The sequence below is a fragment of the Dipodomys spectabilis genome, unplaced genomic scaffold (genome assembly GCF_019054845.1).
Source record: "Dipodomys spectabilis isolate Male_0828 unplaced genomic scaffold, ASM1905484v1 ptg000264l, whole genome shotgun sequence".
Taxonomy (NCBI): domain Eukaryota; kingdom Metazoa; phylum Chordata; class Mammalia; order Rodentia; family Heteromyidae; genus Dipodomys; species Dipodomys spectabilis.
In genome coordinates, this window is record NW_024870941.1 from 8,547,143 (window position 1) to 8,570,129 (window position 22,987).

At 41.9% G+C, this 22,987-nt stretch overlaps 1 protein-coding gene across 3 annotated transcripts in view; it reads right to left on the minus strand.

The window, feature by feature from the left end:
* Positions 1-22,987, minus strand: part of Ptk2 (protein tyrosine kinase 2) — a 245,114-nt gene that overhangs the window by 177,832 nt on the left and 44,295 nt on the right. The gene's annotated exons all lie outside the window — the stretch shown is intronic.

Consider the following 22,987-nt stretch of genomic DNA (forward strand, 5'->3'; position numbering starts at 1 on the left):
GACAACCCCAGCCCTTTCCAAGTACTGACCAGGACTAACCACAAAACACCGAACAGGGACACTAAAGTTAAAACACGTTAGCACTTCTCTGTGCAAAACTTTGCTCCATATTTTTTTTCCTGTGCAGATCCTGGGGCTTGAATTCAGGGCCTGGGTCCTATTCCTGAACTGTTCTGCTCAAGACTAACATTAACCACTTGAGTCACAGTTCCACTTCTGGCTTTTCTGGTGCTTAAAAATTAGAGATAAAAGTCTCATGGAAATCCTGCCCAGGCTGGCTCTGATCTCCATATCTCAGCCTTCCGAGTAGCTAGGATTACTAACTCCATGGAGAAGGGGAGGAGGAGGGGAGTAAGGGACAAGAAGAAAACTGGAGCCAGTGGCTCATACCTATAATCCTGGCTACTAATAAGGAGGCTCAGATCTGAGGACTGAGTTTCAAAGCAGGTCTAAGCAGGAAAATCCAAGAAATTCTTACCTTTTTTTTTTTTGTTCTTTTTTGTTTTTTTTTTTTTGGGGGGGGGGGGGTCCGGTCGTGGGGCCTGAACTCTGGGCCTGGGCACTGTCCCTCAGCTCTTCAGCTCAAGGCTAGCACCCTACCACTTGAGCCACAGCGCCACTTCCAGCTTTTTTCCTTTTGCTTATATGGTGCTGAGGAATCGAACCTAGGCCTCATGCATGCAAGGCAAGCGCTCTAACACTGAGCCACCTTCCCAGCCCCCCAAGAAATTCTTAACCAGTAAAAAGCTGGAAACAGAACTGTGAGTCAAGTGATAGATCACTAGACTTGAGCACGAAAGCTCAGATACAGTCCCAGGCCCACAGTTCCAGGCTCAAGACCAAAACAAAACAAAACAAAAGAAGCTTCTTATCACTAACCTACACAGACTAAGAATACTTAATGGAGTATTAGTAATATAGTATACAGTAGGTTTTTTTCCCCCACAGACTCTAATTAACGACCACTTCTTTGTTGTTGTTGTTGTTGGTCCTGGGGCTTGAACTCTGGGCCTGGGAGCTATCCCTCAGCTCTTCAGATCAAGGTAAGCACTCTACCACTTGAGCTATAGCGCCACTTCTGGTTTTCTGATGGTTTACTGGATATGAGAGTCTCATGGACTTTCCTGCCAGGCTGGCTTTGAACTGTGATCCTCAGATCTCAGTCTCCTGAGTAGCTACGATTACAGGCATGAGCCACCAGGGCCTAGCTTACTTCTTATTTTTGCTTTGCCACATAGGAGATCAAAGCTAAATTCCAGTACAAAATTTTGGGAAGTTAATTTTCACTTTTTTTTTTTTTGGGGGGGGGGTGTCTGGTCATGGGCCTGAACTCGGCCTGGGTGCTGTCCCTCAGCTCTTCAGCTCAAGGTTAGCGCTCTACCACTTGAGCCACAGCGCCACCTTCAGGTTTTTTTTCCTGTTTAATGTGGTGCTGAGGAATCGAACCCAGGGCCTCATGAATGCAAGGCAAGCGCTCTACCACTGAGCCACCTTCCCAGCCCCAATTTTTCACTGATTTTTAAAAGGACAAATATCTGTAAGATGGTGCTGCATACATTTTAAACATTTCCTAGTGCTAGAGGCAGAGCAATGACCCAAACTTACCAAGGCTTCAACTTATTTGTACATGTTTTAAAAGAGAGGTTTTGCTTTTATTAAACATAATTTAAGTATCAAAAGGCAAGCAAGCTGGATACTGGTGGCTCATTTCTATAATCCTAGCTACTCAGGAGGCTGAGACCTGGAGGAAGGCAGGTCAAATCCAGGCTGAAAAGTGTGAGAACCTTCATCTCCAAAATAACCATCAAATAGTAGGTCTGGAGGCTTGACTCAAGCAGCAAAATGCCAGCCTAGCAAGTTCAAGGCCCCAAGTTCAAACCCCAGTACCAAAAAATGAACAACAACAACAAAAAGGCAAACAAGTAGCTCATTTAGAATTAACACTGCTTAGGCCTGGGAAGGTGGTTCAGTGGTAGAGTGCTTGCCTTGCATGCATGAGGCCCTGGGTTCAATTCCTCAGTACTACATAAGCAGAAAAAGCCAGAAGTGGCTCTGTAGCAGGAGTGGTAGAACTTTGAGCTGAAGAGCTGAGAGACAGTGTCCAGGTCCAGAGTTCAGGCCCCACAACTGGCAAAATCAACACTGCTCAAAAAAACAAGTTTGAACTTCAGGAGCAGAGAAATCCAGCTTATTTTTCCACTTCATCACCATGATTTTTTTTTTTTTTTTTTTTTTTTGCCTTATAAGCAGGAAATAATGAACAGTAATTGTGCTGTTCCAAGGCAGGAAACAATGAAAACACTACGAGACTGAAGAGGCTTTGAAGTTATACCCTTGGGTACCAGGGACCCAAAACAATTAGCACAGAGTTCTGGCCCCTAAGCAGTTCACAACTCACGCAAAGCAAGCACAGATATCAGACCCCTACCCCTCACGAACACTCCTTTAAGATTACGGTAGAGCCACCTAATAAACCTCCAACAAATCATTTTAAAGGTTTAAGACAGTTTGAATTTTGAATAATTCATAGATTATTTTTAATACTGAGGAATAGGAACCACCTGGATGTTCAACAAGAAGGATAAAAGAAAGTTTAGAATATCAAATTAGTACAAAAGCAATAAATAAAAAGGTGTTTTCTAAAAAAGTTTTTTTCACTGACATTGGAAATACTCATTAATGAAAAGATAAACATATTTTTACAGATCAGTTAGCTCCCGGCTCAAAAATCCAAGTTTTCTTTTATGTATGAATGTATTTATTACAGTGGAGATAGAACCTAGGACTTCATGCATGCTAGGCAGCCCCTGGCATTTTTAAGATAAAATGTTATTAAAAAAAAAAAAAAAAGCACAGGGGCTGGGAAGGTGGCTCAGTGGTAGAGCGCTTGCCTTGCATGCATGAGGCCCTGGGTTTGATTCCTCAGCACCACATAAGCAAAAAGAAAAAAGCCAGAAGTGGCGCTGTGGCTCAAGTGGTAGAGCGCTAGCCTTGAGCTGAAGAGCTGAGGGACAGTGTCCAGGCCTAGAGTTCAGGCCCCACGACCAGCAAAAAAAAAAAAAAAAAAAAAAGTACAGAAGAGTGTACACAGTGGTATGCTAATGTAAAGCAAAAGAAACTACATCTGTTCTTGCTTTTGCATATGAAGAAACCATCTTTAGGAGATTACACAATTAAGAATAGAAATTCCATCTAGAAAAAATTTAGTGGGGAAAAAAATACAGCTTAAGAGAGGTAGGAGGTGTGACTTAGCACATACTTATTTGAATTTTGTGCCATGTAGTTGTACTTTCTGTTAAGAACAATAAATGATGGGCTGGGAAGTTGGCTCAGTGGTAGAGTGCTTGCCTTGCATGCCTGAGGCCCTGGGTTCGATTCCTCAGCACCACATAAGAAAAAAGAAAAAAGCCGGAAGTGGCGCTATGGCTGAAGTGGTAGAGCACTGGCCTTGAGCTGAAGACCTGAGGGACAGCGCTCAGGCCCAGAGTTCAGGCCCCACAACTGGACCCAAAAATAAAAAATAAATAAAAAGAACAATAAATGAACACAACAAGTAACTATGTTAAAACAATATGGAGTCAAGTTACTAGCGTTTAAAAGTGAAACACCTTTCTAAATAATCCTAAGCCAAATTACAATTTCAAAGAGAAATTAGAATATGCTTGGGGGAAAATAGTAAGTATATACCATTAGTATCTTTATTATGTACCTGAAAGAGTACTTTAAAGGAAACTTTATAACTTTAAGTGACTATATAATAAAAATAGAAACGACTGTTTTGACCTTCATAAAACAGAAACAGGTGAGCAAATCAAGCCCAAAATAAGTAGAAGACAAAATCAGTATAGTGTTGTGCACTGGAGCAAGAGGCAAAAAGGCAGATGAATAATCCTACTCATCACCACTCATTTCCATCATTTATTTTTAAAGAATATAGCACTAGCTATGCATCAGTGGTTCATGCCTGTAATCCTAGGTACTCAGGAGGTAGGGCTCTGAGTGTCACTGTTAGAAGCCAGCTCAGGCAGGAAAGTCCATGAGCCCTATCTCCAATGAACCAGAAAAAAGAAGTGGAGTTATAATTCAAATGATAGACGATCAGCCTTGAGCAACAAAACTCAGAGTACCCAGGCCCTGAGATCAAGGGCCAGGAAGGAAGCGGGGGGAGGGGGAAGGGAGAAGAACCAGTATTAAACTGTTATTTGTATTAAACAAGTTTCTGGGTGACCTCTCAAGGGTGTACTTCTAATATAAATGCCTCACCCTCCTCAACCTCACCTCAGTCTACACCCATAGGTCATCACTTACTTAGGTGGTGATCCCAAAACATTCCGACCATGAAATACACACACACACACACACACACACACACACACACACACACTTGGATTAGTAAGTATGGACTTTAAATAAAAAACGCTACGCTATAATCCTAGCTACTCAGGAGGCTAAGATCTGAGGATCACAGTTCAAAGCCAGCCCAGGCAATCAAAGTCCATGAGACTCTTATCTCCAGTGAACCACCAGAAAACCGAAAGTGGAATGGTGGTTCAAGTGGTAGAGTGCTTGCCTTGAGCTGAAGAGTTCAGGGACAGAGCCCAGGTCCACAGGTCAAGCCCACAACCAACAACAAAAAATTATAAGTATGTTAGTAAAAATCAGTGGTTGACCACAGATAGGTGTGATACAGCCAATATCACACATTCATCCAGTTACTCTGCCCAAGAAGAGTAACTAAAAACAACAACTACAATTCACACCAGTAACACACCAGGACACAGCAACACATCAGGACACCAGGTACATATCAAAGCAAGGCAGATGACCAAAGAGAGAAGGGTTTGTAAATAACTGTCTTATTTTTAAAAAAGACCTTCCTCCAACCAAAACTTCATCCCTAACTATATAAAAAAAATAGATTTGAGATTTCTGAATTCAAGTAACAGCTGGCAGTAGAACAGCACTTCCTCTGGAAAAACTAGTAAAGTGATTAAAATACAAGTCATCTGCCGGAAGGCAGCAGAGAGCTGCTAAGGCAGTGAGAAGAGGTGCTAAAAGTTCTGAAAATGAAGAACTGCAGGATATTCTGCAGACAACTTTTGCCTTTGGTATTCACTTGCCAGTCCTAGGAATAAGAGAGAGACTGAGAATCTGGGTTCTGCTATCCACAGAAAACTGCTGCCAAGCTGGGCGCTGGTGGTTCACGCCTGTAATCCTAGCTACTCAGGAGGCTGAGATCTGAGGAATGCAGTTCAAAGCCAGCCCGGGCAGGAAAGACTGTGAGACTCCTATCTCCAATAAACCACCAGAAAACCAGAAGTGGCGCTGTAGTTCAAGTGGTAGAGCGCTCGCCTTGAGCTGAAGAGCTGAGGGACAGCGCCCAGGCCCAGAGTTCAAGCCCCATGACCAACCCAAAAAAAAAAAAAAAAAGGAAGGAAGGAAGAAAGGAAGGAAGGAAACTGCTGCCAGAGGCCAGAAAAAAACAGACATGGTTTTGGCAAGTCCTAAAAGCAAATATAGAATATTTATTGTCCAATATTACTCAGTAGTAAGAAGGAATAAAATACACAACATGAACATGAACACTGAAAATAATATGCTATGTGTATGAAGTCAGATACATATATGACTGCTTTTATGTGAAATATCCAGAACAGACAAATCTGTAACAAGACAAAGTAGATTAGTGGTTTCCTAGGCTTACGAGGTTACAGACAACTGCCCCTTCTTTTGAGGGTGATAGAAAGGTTCCCAAATTGTCTCACAGTATAATCTGGGCGAGTTGTGTGGCAGTGTAATTTTTTTTCAAGGAAAATAAAACCTGAATAGGGTATAACTCAGTGGCACAGCATGTGTGAGGCCCTGCATTTGACATCCATCACTGGAAAGAAATTTAAAAAATCAACTAAGATCTCCAAACAAAATTCTTAAAAGAAATATGACAGAAAAGAAATCTAACAATCTCTTGTTCTAATCTTATTTAATATCATCTTAAAAAATAAAATTATAACTAACTGAAAATATATCACTTCTTCTCCCCGACTTCCCCCCGCCCAAAAAAAAATCTTAGTTGGGTACTGTTACCTCACATCTGTAATTCTAGCTACTCAACGGGATGAGATTGGGGTAATTGAGTTCAACACTAGGCTAGGCAGATAAGTTCAATAGACTCCATCTCCAAAATAACTAGCAAAAAGTAGGACTGGACAACACCGGGATCCCACCCAGCACAGACAGCTACACACATGTGCAATAAAAGACCGCAGCCCAGAGGCAGAAAACTTTCATAACGGTGCCCGTCAGCCAGGAACTGGCTCAAACAAGAGCCTGGCACTGGAACTCTGATCCCGGCCTCTCTAGAAATAGATACCAGCCCAGAATTCGCCTACCCCAGACACAGAACTAGACCAGGACACTAGATTGCTCTGTGCCATGTAATGGGAACCTACCCCCAGGCCTAAATGTGGCTCAGTGGTAGAGTGCTTGCCTCGCATGCATGAGTCAGACCCTGGGTTCGATTCCTCAGCACACATAAACAGAAAAAACTGGAAGTGGCACTGTGCCTCAAGTGGTAGAGCACTAGCCTTGAGCAAAAGCAGCTCAGAGAGTGCCCAAGCCCTGAGTTCACCCTGAGTTCACCCAAAAAAAAAATAAAAGTTGAATGCCTAGGCAACAGAGTATGTGAAATAGGAAACAGAGTATCAGGAGTTGAGGATAAAACAGAGGAATCAGAACAAAAAAATCAAAGACATGGAAAAACACTCAGAACATACTAAAGGGAAATCCAAGAATTGGCATTCAACCAAAAGATCAAATTCATACATAGGATCAATGAGGAGAAAGAATTCAAAGCTAAAGGCTTAGCCGGGCGCAGGTGGCTCACACCTGAAATTCTAGCTACTCAGGAGTCTGAGATCTGAGGATCACAGTTCATAGCCAGCCAAGGCAGGAAAGTCTATGAAACTCTTATTTCCAATTAACCACAAGAAAACCGGAAGTGGCGCTGTGGCTCAAGTGGTATAGTGCTAGCCTTGAGCTGAAGAGCTAAGGAAAGCACCCAGGCCCAGAGTTCAAGCCCCACAACCAACAAAGAAAAAAAGTTAAAAAAAAAAAAACAACTAAAGGCATTGAAAACGTATTCAATAAAATAACAAAACTTTCCCAGTCTCAAGAGAGAAAAGCTCACCCACCTCACAGAGGCATACAGAACTCCCAGTAGACAGGATCCAAGAAGACATACTTCTAGACACATCACAGTGAAAACACTAACTTAAAACCCAAGTAATTAATTTTAAATGCAACAAAATAAAAAAAAGGAGTTGTAACAGAAAGAAGACCAGAATCAATGCAGATCTCTTCACACAAACTCTCAATGCAAAGAGAGCCTGGAACAGTATAATTCAAGTCCTGAAGATCAACAACAGCCAACCAAAACTGGTGTACTCAGCGAAGCTATCATTCACAATTGAGAGTGAAAACTAAAACCTTCCCTGACAATCAAAAATTAAAGGAACTGATGAACACTAAGCCAGCATTACAAAGAATACTAAGAGGAAGCATAGATTCTGAAAGAAACAAAAGTCAAGGAAACACATTAGACAAAAATCACTAGAAGACTCGTTTAGTAAGCACAGGAAGAGGAAAGAAGCAAAATACAGAATCAAAAGCAAATGGCAGGAAATCTAACATGTCTCTCTATTATAACCCTAAACATGAACAGGCTCAATTCCCCAATCAAAAGACCTGAAGCAGCAGATTGGGTCAAAAAACAAGATCCATCCATTTGTTGTCTCCAAGAGACCCATCTCACAGGCAATGATAAAAACAGATTCCAAGTGAAGAGATGGAAAAAGATCTTTCACGTAAATGCATCCTGTAAGAAGGCAAGAGTAACCATATTGGTATCTGACAAAATAGATTTTTCATTAAAATCAGTACAAAGAGACAGGAAGGAATGATTCATGAAGAGGAAATCACAGTGGTCAATATTTGTGCACCAAACAATGGAGCACCTAAATATGTTAAACACTTTTGGACTTACGAAACATTACAGACCCCCAACACAACAACTCCACTCTGATCAAAGGACAGGTCAACAAAACAAAAGATAAGCAAAGAAGCCTCTGGACTAAATGACACCATAACCCAAATGGTCTTAACAGTATCTACAGAGCATTCCACACAACAACCACCCCATTCATATTCTCCTCAGCAGCCACATTCTCCAAAATTGATCACATCACAGGACACACAAAGACTAAGCAAATACTGAGATAACTCCTTGCTTCCCACCTGACCATAGTGTAATCAAACTAGTTCTCAACAACAAACATATTGTAGGAAACATTCAAACACATGGAGACTGAATAACACACTACCAAAGAACACCTGGGTCACCTAAGAAATTAGAAAGTTCCTATAATTCAATGAAAATGAAAACACATCACAAGAGAACACCTAGGATACAGTAAAAGCAGTGCTGAAAGTTTATAGCTCTATGCAAACACACATAAAGAAAACAAACAGCCCAAGTAAATAACTTCATAATGTAACTAGAACTGCTAGAAAAATAAAGGCACAATGCCTAAAGTGCTTTTCGCATTTATATAAAATATTTCACATACTGAAACTCCAAGATATGGAAACAAGAGACTTTTTTTTTCTTTCTCCTTTTCTTTATAGTTTTTGGGTTTTGATGATTCTGTCTTCTTTACCTTATGTATGATATATTCAGGTGTACATCTTGGAAGGATTGTGGGGAGGGTACAGAACACTAGGGGAAAAGGTGAAAAAGTGCAGCAGTGTAGCTCACTGGATACTGATGGAAGTAAACTGTACAACTCATGGGTAGAGATGGGAGGAAAGGACTAAGAGAGAACGAGGGAACAAAAGACACTGTACAAAAGGAAATGTACTAATTACTTGACTCATATAATTGCAATCCCTCTGTACATCACCTCTATAATAACAATAAAGTAAATTAATTTTTTAAAAAAGCAGGACTGGAGGCATGGCTCAAGTGATACAGTGTTAGCCCAGCAAACACAAGGCCCAGAGTTTAAACCTCAGTACCCTGCCCACACACACTCACCTCATCACATTCTTACTCGCTTCCCAAACCAGAACCAGCATTATCATCAGGTGCACCATCCTCCTAGCTTCTCTGACCATCATTCTGCTCAAGCTCCCAAAAGCAAAGGTCCAGGATCTCATAATGGCCCAAAGACTTAAGGGCTCTGGAAGTACCATGGAAAGGGGCATTCTTTCAGCCTCCCAGCCGAATGGCTACCCAGTTTAAACACATAGCATTTTCATGCCTCTGCTTGTTCAGTCTCTGCAGCCATATTGGTGAAATGTTCAGACCATCTGTTAGAAACTTATTTCTATTTTCTACATGTAAAGTTCACTTCTAAAAACAACTGTCTTTAGAATGTTTTTCTTTTTACTGGTTTTTAATAATTACCTGTATTGTCACCCTCAAACCAAATACTGATACCTAGGTCTTCTTGGGCAAAAGTTCTACTTTTCTTAACAATGACAATTGCTAACGTAAGCTGCAATGATAATCTCTTTCAAATGCAAGTGCTTAATTTAGACTAACATTTAAAGTAAGTTACTTGCATAACTGAAAACCCACGCTTCCTAGAGTTAAGACTATTTTATTCAAAAGCAGTTTTTCAACACGTAGTGTGACCTCCAACAAAGCAGCCTTGTATCCTTAAGCACTATCCATAGAAAGGGAACATGCTATAGTCAAGGAATTTTCTTTTCCTCAGAGTAGAAACATGAGGCACAGAACTGATACCCTGTATAACCTGACAGTCCTACAGGGAGGCCTATCTGTCATCATTTTTGTGTCTAGTGCCAGCACCCCACTTTTATTAGAGTGTTCCAACAGTGGGTGTCATTACAGCATACCTCTCGTGCCCACTACACACTGTAGAAGTGGACAGACCTACTAACATGTGCATTAATCCCTAGGTCTCAGGGAATGGAAAGTTTTTCCAATATAAGTGTCCCAGGGAGGAGAAAAGGGAAAAGCAAACATATTAGTACCCTAAGGCACAGCTGAAGCCAACTCAAATTCCAAATTACATAAAATGATACTTTCTGCTTTTTACTTTAGCAAGTAAGAAGTGTGTTTCTGTTATTTTCAAATATAAATTCTTGGCTAATAAAATTCATAAACCTCTGTCCTACTAACTACAACTATTCCCAATTATTCAAAGCGAGACTAAAAACATTAATCTTCTAATCATTCATCTGAGCTGATTAAGGGAGTATCTACTACCTGTCAACCTGAACACATTAGTGTATGTGTGCAAAAACACAAATATACACATGCAGATCTAGCTGGTAAATATTAACAAGTAGCTCTATAGGGTAATGGGGAGAAGATCCATATGCAGTGTGAGCCACTCTCAAAGGCTTGGACCCTGGACACATATGCACATTTTTTCTGCAACACATGCACTTGGGAATGGAACTACCAGATCACAATCTCCGTATGTTTAATTTTAGTAGACATAGAGAACTACTGTCCAAAGCAGGAGCACAAATTTATTGGCCTATCTATGGTGTAAGAAATTCTTACTGCTGGCTCAACGCCAGTAGCTCACGCTGTAATCCTAGCTACTCAGGAGGCTGAGATCTGTGGGTCATGGTTCAAAGCCAGCCTGGGAAGGAAAGTCCATGCGACTCTTTTCTCCAATAAACCACTAGAAAACTAGAAGTGGCACTGTGGCTCAAGTGGTAGAGTGCTAGCTTGAGCTGAAGGACAGTGCCCAGGCCCAGAGTTAAAGACCAAGACCCACAACTGACAAAAGAAAAGAAAGAAAGAAAGAAAGAAGGAAGGAGAAAGAAAGAAAGAAAGAAAGAAAGAAAGAAAGAAAGAAAGAAAGAAAGAAAGAAAGAAAGAAAGAAAGAAAGAAAGAAAGAAAGAAAGAAAGAAAGAAAGAAAGAAAGAAAAGAAGAAAGGAAGAAAGGAAGAAAGAAAGGAAGCAGAAAGAAAAAAAAAAGAAATTCTTACTGCAAGTGAGTTAAAAGCAAAGCAAACCAAGTAAATCCAGAAAAAGAATGGAATTATCTCAGAGAAGAGAAAAGTGACTGTAAAACATATTAATTAGACTATCCTAGATGTGATGATATCCTATGGGGGGAGGGGAGGATTGTTTTCAAAAATAAATAAAAATGAACTGAGGTGGGCAGTGGTGGGCTCATGCTTGTTATCCTACTTTCTCCGGGGGCTGATATCCGAGGATCAATTCAAAATCTGGCCTGGGCAGAAAAGTTCATGAGACTCTCATCTCCAGTTAACAACCAAAAAGCCAGAAGTAGACCTATAGCTCAAGTGGTAGAGCACTAGTCTTGAGTGAAAAAGCACAGAGAAAGACAGAACCCAGGCTCTGAGTTCAAACCCCAGGACCAGCACACATGCAAGCACACACAAAGCCCTGTTTTTAATTCTCATAAAAATAGTACCAAGAAAAACAAACTAAATTTAAATGTATTCAGAGGTCTAGTGTTAGTGGTAATGATGAAACTATATTCCCAAACTATACCTAGCTTTATATACTGATAAGCAACTAGATAAATATGCTAATATTAAGAACAAGATTTTAGCTGGGCACCAGGTGACTCACGCCTGCAATCCTAGCCACTCAGGAGGCTGAGATCTGAGGATCATGCTTCAAAGCCAGCCCAGGCAGGAAAAGTCCATGAGACTCTTTATCTCCAATGAACCACCAGAAACGGCACTGTGACTCAAGTGGTAGAGTGCTTGCCTTGAGCTGAAGAGCTGAGGGACAGCACCCAGGCCCAGAGTTCAAGCCCCATGACCGACAAATATAAGATACACGTGCAAAAATCAAGAAGTTAATATATATATATATATATAATTTGAATTGGAAGTATAAGGCCAATCTCATTATTTTTCTCTTTCTAAAAATACACTCTCCCACCAAGCACCCAGTGGCTCACACCTGTAATCCTAGCTACTCAGGAGGCTGAGATCTGAGGATCACAGTTCAATGCCAGCCTAGGCAGGAAAAGTCTGTGAGGCTCTGATCTCCAATAAACCACCAGAAAACCAGAAGTGGCTCTGTGGCTCAAGTGGTAGAGTGCTAGCCTTGAGCTGAAGAGCTGAGGGACAGTGTCCAGGCCCAGAGTTCAAGCCTCAAGATAGGGGGTAAGGGAAGGACACAAAAACACTCTCCCTGCTTAAGTTCTGTACTCTTAAAAACACACACACACACAAATAGTAATATCTCAACATTAACTACCACATGATCCAAACTACAGCCTTATCATTTCCCACTGACAGGAATCTAGACTACAGAAAGAGCTGATATCAGATCTGTGTCAAGAAATACATAAACTGAGCCTGAGACTTCTTTATACTGCCTAAACACAAGACATCTATAAAAGTTCACTATTTTCAGTTCTGAAATATAACTTGTGGGCTATTTTCATGGTAACATTCACCTTAACAATCTATACTGTTTTTTAACAGGCAAGTATAATAAATCTCTTTGACAGAAAAGTGCTATCATACTTTGAAAACATATAAAGTTAATTTAAACTTAGTAGTCATTGAAATGGAAATATGAATATTTTCACAGGAGTCTGAACACTGCATGAAGGATTTCAATAAAACACTGATAAATGACACATTGCTGCATATTTAAAAAGCCTAAGTGGAATGAGCATGGCATGCAGGACTTTCCCACGCAGTGAGGCAGTGGAAAGGGCTGTTGGCTGCCACCTGGCCAAAGCAAGTGGAATTGTCATCAATTTTAAGAAGCATACCAGCATTCTTTTTATTTCTATTTCTGTGCCAGTCTTGGGGCTTGAACTCAAGACCTGAGTGCTGTCTCTGATATTTTTTTTTGGGGGGGGGGGGGGGGGGGTTCAGTCATGGGGCCTGAACTCTGGGCCTGGGTGCTGTCCCTCAGCTCTTCAGCTCAAGGCTAGCACTCTACCACTTGAGCCACAGCGCCACTTCCAGTTTTTTTCTTTTTTGCTTATGTGGTGCTGAGGAATCGAACCCAGGGCCTCAGGCATGCAAGGCAAGCGCTTTACCACTGAGCCAACTTCCCAGCTCCGGTCTCTGATATTTTATGCTCAAGGCTAGCACTCAACCTCTTAATCCACAGCTCTTCTCGCTCTTTGGTAATTAATCAGAGATTAGAGTCTCTGGGACTTTCTTCCCCAGGACAGAGTCAAACTTTAATCCTCAAATCTCAGCCTCTTGAGTATCTAGGATTACAGGCACAAGCCACTCTACACTGGCTTGTCTTGGCATTCTTAAGCCTTCAAAACTAAGGTCAGGCCAGACATAGAGAGTGTGGCTCAGATAGTCAAGAGACGCTGAGTTCAATTTCGAATATTAAAGGGGGTGTGAGGGCCCCCCCCCCAACCAGGCACAGGTGGCTGAGATCTCAGCATAGCAATTCAAAGCCAGCCCAAGTTGAGAAGTCCCCATGAGACTCTTAACTCCAATTACCTACCAGAAAACTGGAAGTGGAGCTGTAGTTCAAAGTGACAGAGCACTAACTTTAAGCAGAAGAGCTCAGGGACAGCACCTAGACCCTGAGTTCAAACCCCACAACTGGACAAAAAAAAAAAAAAAGAATAAGCAGCAACTCTCAGACATTTAAGAAACTCAATGTACAACTGTAATTGAGCTTTAAATTCAGTAAGAAATATATTTTGTTATTTACTGTACATTTTCTTATTCCTAGCAGTATAAGATATACCCTACAAACTATAGCTGATTAGCTAATAGAACTGAAAAACACAATGTACTTAGGTTTGTAATATTTTTATTAACTTATAAATCTGGTAAAACCACAACTATAAAAGCTTAAAGAACAAAGAATCCTACAATAATTTACCTTCTAAAATAACTATTATTTGTGTTAATTATAAAAAACTCTCATGGGCTGGGAATATGGCTTAGTGGTAGAGTGCTTGACTAGCATGCACGAAGCCCTAGGTTCGATTCCTCAGTACCACATACACAGAAAAGGCCGGAAATGATGCTATGGCTCCAGTGGTAGAGTGCTAGCCTTGAGCCAAAGAAGCTCAGGGACAGTGCCAAGGCCCTGAGTTCAGACCCTACAACTGCCCCCCCCCCAAAAAAAAAAACTATATAATTTCATTGTACAAAGAAAAATGCTTTTGGCTAGCAGGAATACAAAATGTGGCTTGTAACAGTATGTAAGGAGAAAATACACAAATATATCAGATTAGATAAATCAAGTGAAACATTTCAAGAGCATGTGTCCACGGAGAAATGCTAATGTACACAAATCCCATACCTACTACGAAAAATTTTAATCCACCTGGAAAGAAAAACTAAACTCAAATGTGTATCTGCATATCTGCTTGTATATATGTAAAAAGTTTATCATTTTTTCAAAATTTCCCTTTTGAAAGGAGCTAATTCCATGGGCTTTGCCAAGTATCTTCCCCTGGGGAAACCACCATCACACTGTGAACAGGTTCCTCTCTATCCCAGTAGTGAGTGTCTTTTTGTCCCAAGTCTTTTCCTTCCCCTCTGTACCAGGCAACCACCAATTTGTTTACAAATTTGCCTTTACATGTTATATAAATAGAATCACAGATACATAGTGGACCTCTGTGTTTTCACTTACTAAAATGCTTTCAAAAGCCACCTATTTTGTTGTCTACAGCAATGATTATTTTCAATTGCTAGAATGCCACAATCTGTTTATACTACAATCTATTTATTCTCACCTTACCAGGTGATGGATATTTGCTTCCAATGATTATAGAAAATATATATAAATTTATATTCCTTATAAAAATGTTCACAAAGACTGCTATGTGTATTCATTTTCATTTATCTTGATAAAATACCCAGCAATAGGGATGCTAAGATTCATGGCAAGTATATGTTCAGTTTTATAAAAAAAAAAAAAAAAAAAATCAAACCAGTTTCCAAAGTAGTTGTAACATTTTGGACCCCAACAGTAAAGCATAAGAGTCTAGTTGTTCCACAACCTTGTCACTTGACACTGTTACTGCCTGTCTGTTTTTTACCAACAACCAGTCTAACAGGGTTGTAATGCTATCTCATTGAGGCTGCTTTCCTTGGCAGGTAGCTTAACTCTTACTGATTTTAGTTTCATCCTTTTCCTGCTATACTTTTTTTTTTTTTTTTTTTTTTTGTCGGTCGTGGGGCTTGAACTCTGGGCCTGGGCGCTGTCCCTCAGCTCTTCAGCTCAAGGCGAGCGCTCTACCACTTGAGCTACAGCGCCACTTCCGGCTTTCTGGTGGTTTATTGGAGATAGGAGTCTCACGGTCTCTCCTGCCCAGGCTGGCTTTGAACCGCGATCCTCAGATGTCAGCCTCCTGAGTAGCTAGGATTACAGGCGTGAGCCACCAGCGCCCGGCTTCCTGCTACACTTTTAATTAAGGGATCCTGTGATAAATTCACCTGGGAAAACAAGTTCACATGGGAAGACGGTCCCAGTTCCCCACACCTTTTCTAAGACATACTAAACAAATTAAAGAAATCCATGAAGCTCTGGAGGAGAACTGTCCATCTCTACTGTTGTTCCTTCCTGCCTGTTAAGATTGCATCCCTTTCTCTTAACCCATTTTCTTCCCCCTCTTACCCTGGCTGTTGGGAAAAATCTATAATAACTATAACCAAGTAGACATATATTTTACCCATAAGTTACTTGCCATCTTTGTAAGGGGCAGGGTGACAAGAAGATGGCACCTCCTATCTGTTGTCCTAGCACCATCATCACAAAAATGGTTGTAAAGATGATAGCACAGGGGCTGGGAAGGTGGCTCAGTGGTAGAGTGCTTGCCTTGCATGCATGAGGCCCTGGGTTTGATTCCCCAGCACCAAATAAGCAAAAAGAAAAAAAGGCCGGAAGTGGCGCTGTGACTCAAGTGGTAGAGCGCTAGCCTTGAGCTGAAGAGCTGAGAGACAGCGCCCAGGCCCAGAGTTCAGACCCCACAACCGGACCCAAAAAAAAAAAAAAAAAAAGATGATAGCACAATGGCCCTGTCATGGCAGCAGCAACCTGTCTCTCCTGACAGTCTAAGACCACAGGACGTCTAGATGGACTATGGAAACCATAGTACACACCACACAAAAACACAGAACACTGACAATAACATGGAGATTTCTATATGTCTGGGCCCTAAGGATGGAACCAAGACAAGGTGCTCTCCCAAATTAGGGAGAGTGAACACAACACTCCTCCCAGAGCCAAGTCCATCCAGAGTTAGAGCAATAAAGACCAAGAAAACATGCCATGGCAGAGCAGAACAGAAAAGAGCTATGCATCACCCAGATTCCTTCTCTGAACAGGCCAGACACAAGTAAGAAAAATGCCAACAACAGAATCTCTACTTGTAAACAAAAAAAAACAGGTTACTAAGAACAGAATATTAAGATACTAGCATACTGAATTTAAATTCTCCCCAACAGACTAACAAGAGAATATATGTGGGAGCCTCCTTAGCTCTACTTTGTTTTCCTAGGCCTAGAATTCCTGCTGTTCATTTCCAGCAGGTTTCTGTGACTAAGTTTTCCTGTGCACTCAACACTTTTCCCTTATTGGAAATCTCTTGCACACCCCTGGTTGAATTCAACCCTCCCTATTGGAGGTTTCTTGCACAACCCAAGATTGCTTCCTCCATCTCCAATGTTTCTAGCTCTCGCTCTGTACAGACATGTCTTCGTCATCAACACTCAACCCTTCAAAATACCTGACACCCAAGGTAGTACTCAGAGGCCCAGTTTTTCTCCTGGCTTGGTCCATGCACCTGGTCACTGCAACTTTAGACTGGGCTCCTTTTCTTAGGCCTCTTAATTGCAATGCCAATTTACCTTTGACTCTGAGTCCACTGTAAGCCAAGAGGGAATACTGATTTGGCCCAAACAGGAGGCTGCCTCATGGGGCTTCAAGACCCATCTCCTCCCAAGAATGGACTTCCAGGACAGCCTCAAATGATGTGGAAGATTCCAGATGAGCCTCCATATTGTTAGATATGCCTCAGGCAGGGTGCTGATTCTCATGTTTGTCATCCTAACTATTCTGAAGGCTGAGATCTGAGGATCATGGTTCAAAGCCAGCCCAGGCAGGAAAGTCCATGAGACTCTTATCTCCAATTAATATCCAAAAAAGCTGAAGTGGAACTGTGTGTGGCTCAGGTAGTAGAATGCTAGCTTGGAGCAAAAGCAGCTCATGGACAACACCCAGGCCCTGAGTTCAAGCCCCAGGACCAGTAAAAAATAATAATAATAGGAGCTGGGAAGGTGGCTCAGTGGTAGAGCGCTTGCCTTGCATGCCTGAGGCCCTAGGTTCGATTCCTCAGTACCACTTAAGCAGAAAAAAAAAGCCAGAAGTGGTGCTGTGGCTCAAGTGGTAAGAGTGCTAGCCTTGAGCAGAAGAGCTGAGGGACAGCACCCAGGCCCAGAGTTCAGGCCCCACGATCGGACCCAAAAATAATAATAATAATAACAGACAGATGGATAGATATTACAGCATGACAGGAATGTTGGGATGTTGCAAAGGAATATGGACATCAACAGGACAGGAACTCAGCAAGGCAAAGTTTACTTCCCCATAAGGGTTTGCCATCAAGCGAAAATCTGACAAGCAAGCAAGGCAGGCTGTTCTCTTTCATCACTAACCCTGCAGGCCCTGCCCCTCTGCGGCCTTGCCCCTCTGCTCAGATTACAATCTGCAAATATACAGTGCCTCAATTAACAGAATGTAACTAAAATTCAGTACATTTATAACACGTCTTACTTAAAATGTAGCAGAAAGGGATGTAACAAAAATGTAAGCAACAAGGGCCATGCTACCTGGCCAAGGCAGGAACTTCTCAGAAAAACAATTCTCACCAGATTGACAAAAAGGAAGCAAGCCATTCTGATACAAAAGTATCTACTCACACAAGTGAGAAGGGACAGGTCACTGGCAGCTCAGTAGGTGGCACCATTGCCTGTCTGTTAAATGCATGCCCTGTGGCTAAGCAAATAGGGCTAAGCTTAGGTGAGCTGGACAGGAGGAGCTGATACTACTATAAGGAACCCTGGACAAATATCAATTCTCATCTGTAAAATGGCAATAGCAATCACTACCTTATTGGACTGCTCTAAAGAATTAAGATTTAAGACTGGGAATATGGCTTGAGTGGTAGAGTGCTGGCCTAGCATGTATGAAGGCCTGGGCTCGATTCCTCAGTACCACATACACAGAAAAAGCCAGAAGTGGTGCTGTGGCTAGCCTTGAGCAAAAGGCCCTGAGTTCAAGCACCAGGACTGGCTAAATAAGTAAAAAGAATTAAGCTTTAGAATTCACACAACACATACAAATGACAGCTATTATGACTATAATCTACCACTCATAATTGCCAATTCACACATTTTAAGAGTGAAAGATGTGCTCTTCACCAATCTGAGTACAAAGTTGAAGCTTCGCACGGCAGGGAACCTCTGCCCACAGCAACTCCACTGAACTGAAGGAAGAGTCCTGTCTGTCAGAGGACACACACACACCACCACACCTACCATGTAAGGCCAGCCACAGCCTTACTTCTAACCTCCAGACCAACACCTCAAACTCGGTGACACTGCTTTTCAAAAACAACCAATCCTGGCTGGGTAGGTGGCTCAGTGGTAGAGCGCTCGCCTTGCATGCATGAAGCCCTGGGTTCCATTCTTCAGCACCACATAAGCAGAAAAAGCCGGAAGTGGTGCTGTGCTCAAGTGGTAGAGTGCTATCCTTGAGCTGAAGAGCTGAGGGACAGTGCCCAGGGCCAGAGTTCAGGCCCCACGACCAACCCCCCGCCCCCCTAAAAAAATCAAAAACAACCAATCCAGGCTGCTGGGAAGGTGGCTCAGTGGTAGAGTACTTGGCTAACATGCATGAAGCCCTGGGTTCGATTCCGCAGTATCACATAAACAGAAAAGGCCAGAAGTGGTGCTGTGGCTCAAGTGGTAGAGCACTTGCCTTGAGCATAGATAGGCTCAAAGTGCTCAGGCCCCGAGTTCAAGCCCCAGGACCAGCAAAAAAAAAAAAAAATTAAATTTAAATTAAAATAAAAAATAAAACAAAAAACAACCAACCCATTCTGTTTTTCACTATTTCAGTATTGAGAGTTTTCTTCTTAAATTCTTTAGATGTGCCATACAGATGAACATCATCCTTGCACATCTCAATGACATTTTCCCAACCCCAATGCTTGCTTGCCCTCTCCTGAAATGAGCTAATCAAACAGCAATGTGACTGCTGTTTTCTGTTTGTCTTGTTCTTGCTGGAACTCTGAGGTGGCACTACAGCACAGATTCCTGCACCAATGAACTGGCTTGGATAGCCAAAGGCCATTGTGATTGTTTTTGTGAAGCAATGCATAAAATATACTTTAACATTTGGACCCAGGTGTTCAACTATATTCTATGTTCAGGTTTTAGGACAAAGTAAAAATTCACCACCAGTTAACACTTCAAAAGGCACAATTCCTGTGCAATCTTGTTTAAAGTTCCATAGAGCAAAATCTGCATGAAGTCAGCGCGCATAATCCAACAAATCCTAACACAACCTTTTCCATTACCAAGAAGTAACAGGTCACTTCCACCACCAGTCCATGGTTTTCTCTGAAACCCATCCTCCATCCAGAAGTTCCCATCAATGAAGGCTTGTTCCTGACAAGCTTCCACGGAAGAACTACTTTAGGGAGGTTTCTTCAGTGTTGTCCCTGTCTCACCTGGTTCAGCACAGCAGACTCCCCTCAACTCCATGCTTGCAGGCCTCCAGGGCAGCATGTAAGGCAAGCAAGGAGGGAGAGGGGGTAGGTGGGGCACAGATACGTTTTTTCTTCCAGAGCAAGCTATATCAAACATTAATCAAACAGGGGAAGCAAGACAATACAAACCTGAAGAAAGAAAATGTGATCCTACTATACAAACTGGCTCAATACTGAGCAATGTTATGAGTTTATGAGTTTCTCATTAAAAATAAAATATAGCCAGGTGTCGGTGGCTCATGCCTGTAAGCCTAGCCACTCAGGAGGCTGAGATCTGAGGATCATGGTTCAAAGCCAGCCCAGGCAGGAAAGTCCATGAGACTCTTATCTCCAATTAACCACCAGAAAACTGGGAATGGCACTGTGGCTCAAGTGGTAGAGGGCTAATCTTAAGTTAAAGAGCTGAGGGACAGTGCCCAGGCCCAGAGTTCAAGCCCCATGACAGACAAATAAATAATAAATAAATAAATAAATAAAAATATAGACTCAGGCACAGGTGGCTCATGCCTATAATCCTAGCTGCTCAGGAGGCTGAGATCTGAGAATCGTGGCTCAAAGTTGAGCCCAGACAGAAAAGTCCCCTTGAGACTCTTATCTCAATTAACCACTCAAAAAAACAGAAGTGGTGCTGTGGCTTAAAGTAGTAGAGCACTAGCCTTGGGTGAAAGAGCTCAGGGACAGAGCCCAGATCCTGAGTTCAAGCCCACCACCAAGAACAAAAATAGTAATAAAATGTAAGTCTAAACAAAAACTATAAAGGCAAATGAAGACACAAAAGAGAAAAAAAAAGGTATGAGAAAGTACCCACCTATCCCAACAGGAGTTCAAAATTTTTCTCAATTTAACACATCAGTGACTAGCACATAACATCAAGATGGAAATGTTTGAAGCAATAGCCAAATAACGAACTTCTTCCTGGAACCTCCAGAAGCAGTAGCTGACAGAGACAGGAGCTGGCCCACCACTTCCTAAATGAGCCTTTCAATGCATTTAACTACTCACTCACATTCACATGTGCTCTGAGAGGGATTCTAAGGAAGAAATAGAATAGAAACCATGGCAGAAGCCTTTGAAGTAGTACCAGTGTTTTCCCAAAACTAAGCTACACTATCCTCTTTACTGGTTTGAAGTGTCTAAGGAAATGAAGTCAAGGAGCCAGTGTTCCTGTCCACCCTATCGAGCAAAGCAGAGCAGACAGCAGTACCAGAAGCACATGCTCAGAGAGCTGCCCTCAAACACTGCATTCCCCACCGCCAACACAGGCCAGCTACTTACTCTTGAGAGAAGTGGTTTTACCTCTGGAACTGAGTTTTCTCACCTTTACAAAGTGGCAATGGTATCATGGTACCTTACACACCAGGCTGGTTCTCCAGACCAAGTGCACACCTAGAATGACTAAGCATCCTCCTCCCCTACCAAAAAAAAAAGGCCAACTTCAAATTGAAACTCATTCTATACTATGACTTTATTTTCACATGACATTTTCCACCACCCAATACATTACATGACAACTTACTATGTTCATTCTTACTACTACTTCTCAACTTCATACAGAACTTTTTTGTTTACTGACATATCTACTTAGAGCAACTTAGATCCATGGCTGGCACTTAGTAGAAGCTCAGCAAACAGTTCTTGAACTGAACTGTGAAGTCCATCACTCAACCCCATCTTTATTTTCCTTTTTAGTGGTACTGGGGCTTAAATTCAAGGAGCAATTTGAGCCATGCTGCTGGCCCTTTTTGCTTTAGTAATTTTTCAGATAAGTTCTCATGCTTTTTTCCCAGACTGATGTGGTACAGAGATCCTCCTACCTATGTGTCCCACATAGCTGGGATTACAGATGTATAGCACCACACCCAATGCTGGGCACGGATGGCTCACACCTGTAATCCTAGCTACTCAGGAGGCTGAGATCTGAGGATCAAAGTTCAAAGCCAGCCCAAGCAGTAAAGTCCATGAGACTCTTATCTCCAATGAACCACCAGAAAACCAGAAGTAGCGCTGTGGCTCAAGTAGTAGAGTGCTTGCTTTGAGCTGAAGAGCTGAGGGACAGTGCCCAGGCCCAGAGTTCAAGCCCCGTGACAAAAAAAAAGACAAGACATAATTACCACACTCAGCTTGTTCACTGAGATGGGGGTCTTGCTAACTCCCTCACCCCTAAATAGTTGGTATAGGCGTGAGTACTGTACCCAACCCTCAAACAAATCTATCAGCTCCTATGGTCTTCTAACCAATCAAGTTAGAAGAAAAAACAAAACAAACCTCACTCCACAGTTCAATACACATACAAAGATTCCTTCCATACTACACCTGGGCTGCTAAAACTCAAATACAGGTGCATTCTAGCTTTGTTCCCGCCCATCTCCTCTGAGCCTCTCCATCCTGCTTGGCTTTTCTCTCCCTCACATGTCCAAACCTGGCAATACCTTTCACCCACTCTCAGATAAGGCTCTACACTCAACCTTAGAGAAACACAATGCCAGATCTAAGAACTACTTCCACTATGCAGCATTTTTCAGCTTCAAACATAGCAGGAGCTCAATAAATATTTAATAAATGACGAAACTAATAAAAATGTTTTGTCTGAAATCCCACAGCTGACAAGAGGCAGTACCAAGGGTAGACAGCAGGCCCATCTATGTTAACTTTCTCCTAACCCACAATCCAATCAACATATACCTCCATTTGTTAAAATCCTCACACAACGAGCCACAGATGCAAATACCACAAAAATCTTCAGTTGCTTCATATTCAAGATGGTAAGCTAATGAGTTCTATTTCTCTGAAAACTGCCAATTAAAGTACACAAATATGTGTGTTATGTGTACATACATATGTATGAATATATATGAAAACAGAACTAGGTACATTGAGGGACTAGTTGCAGTTGGGAGAGATAGAAGATAATGATGAAAGGGATGGCACTGATCAAGATTCATTGTAGTCACAAAATGACATGTTGAATTGAACCCACCTTTGTACAACTAATTAAGGATAATAAATTTTTTTAAAGCATGAAAGAATCAGTGCCAGGGCTGGGAAGGTGGCTCAGTGGTAGAGCACTTGCCTTGCATGCCTGAGGCCCTGAGTTCGATTCCTCAGCACCACATAAGCAAAAAGAAAAAAGCCAGAAGTGGCGCTGTGGCTCAAGTGGTAGAGCGCTAGCCTTGAGCTGAGGAGCTGA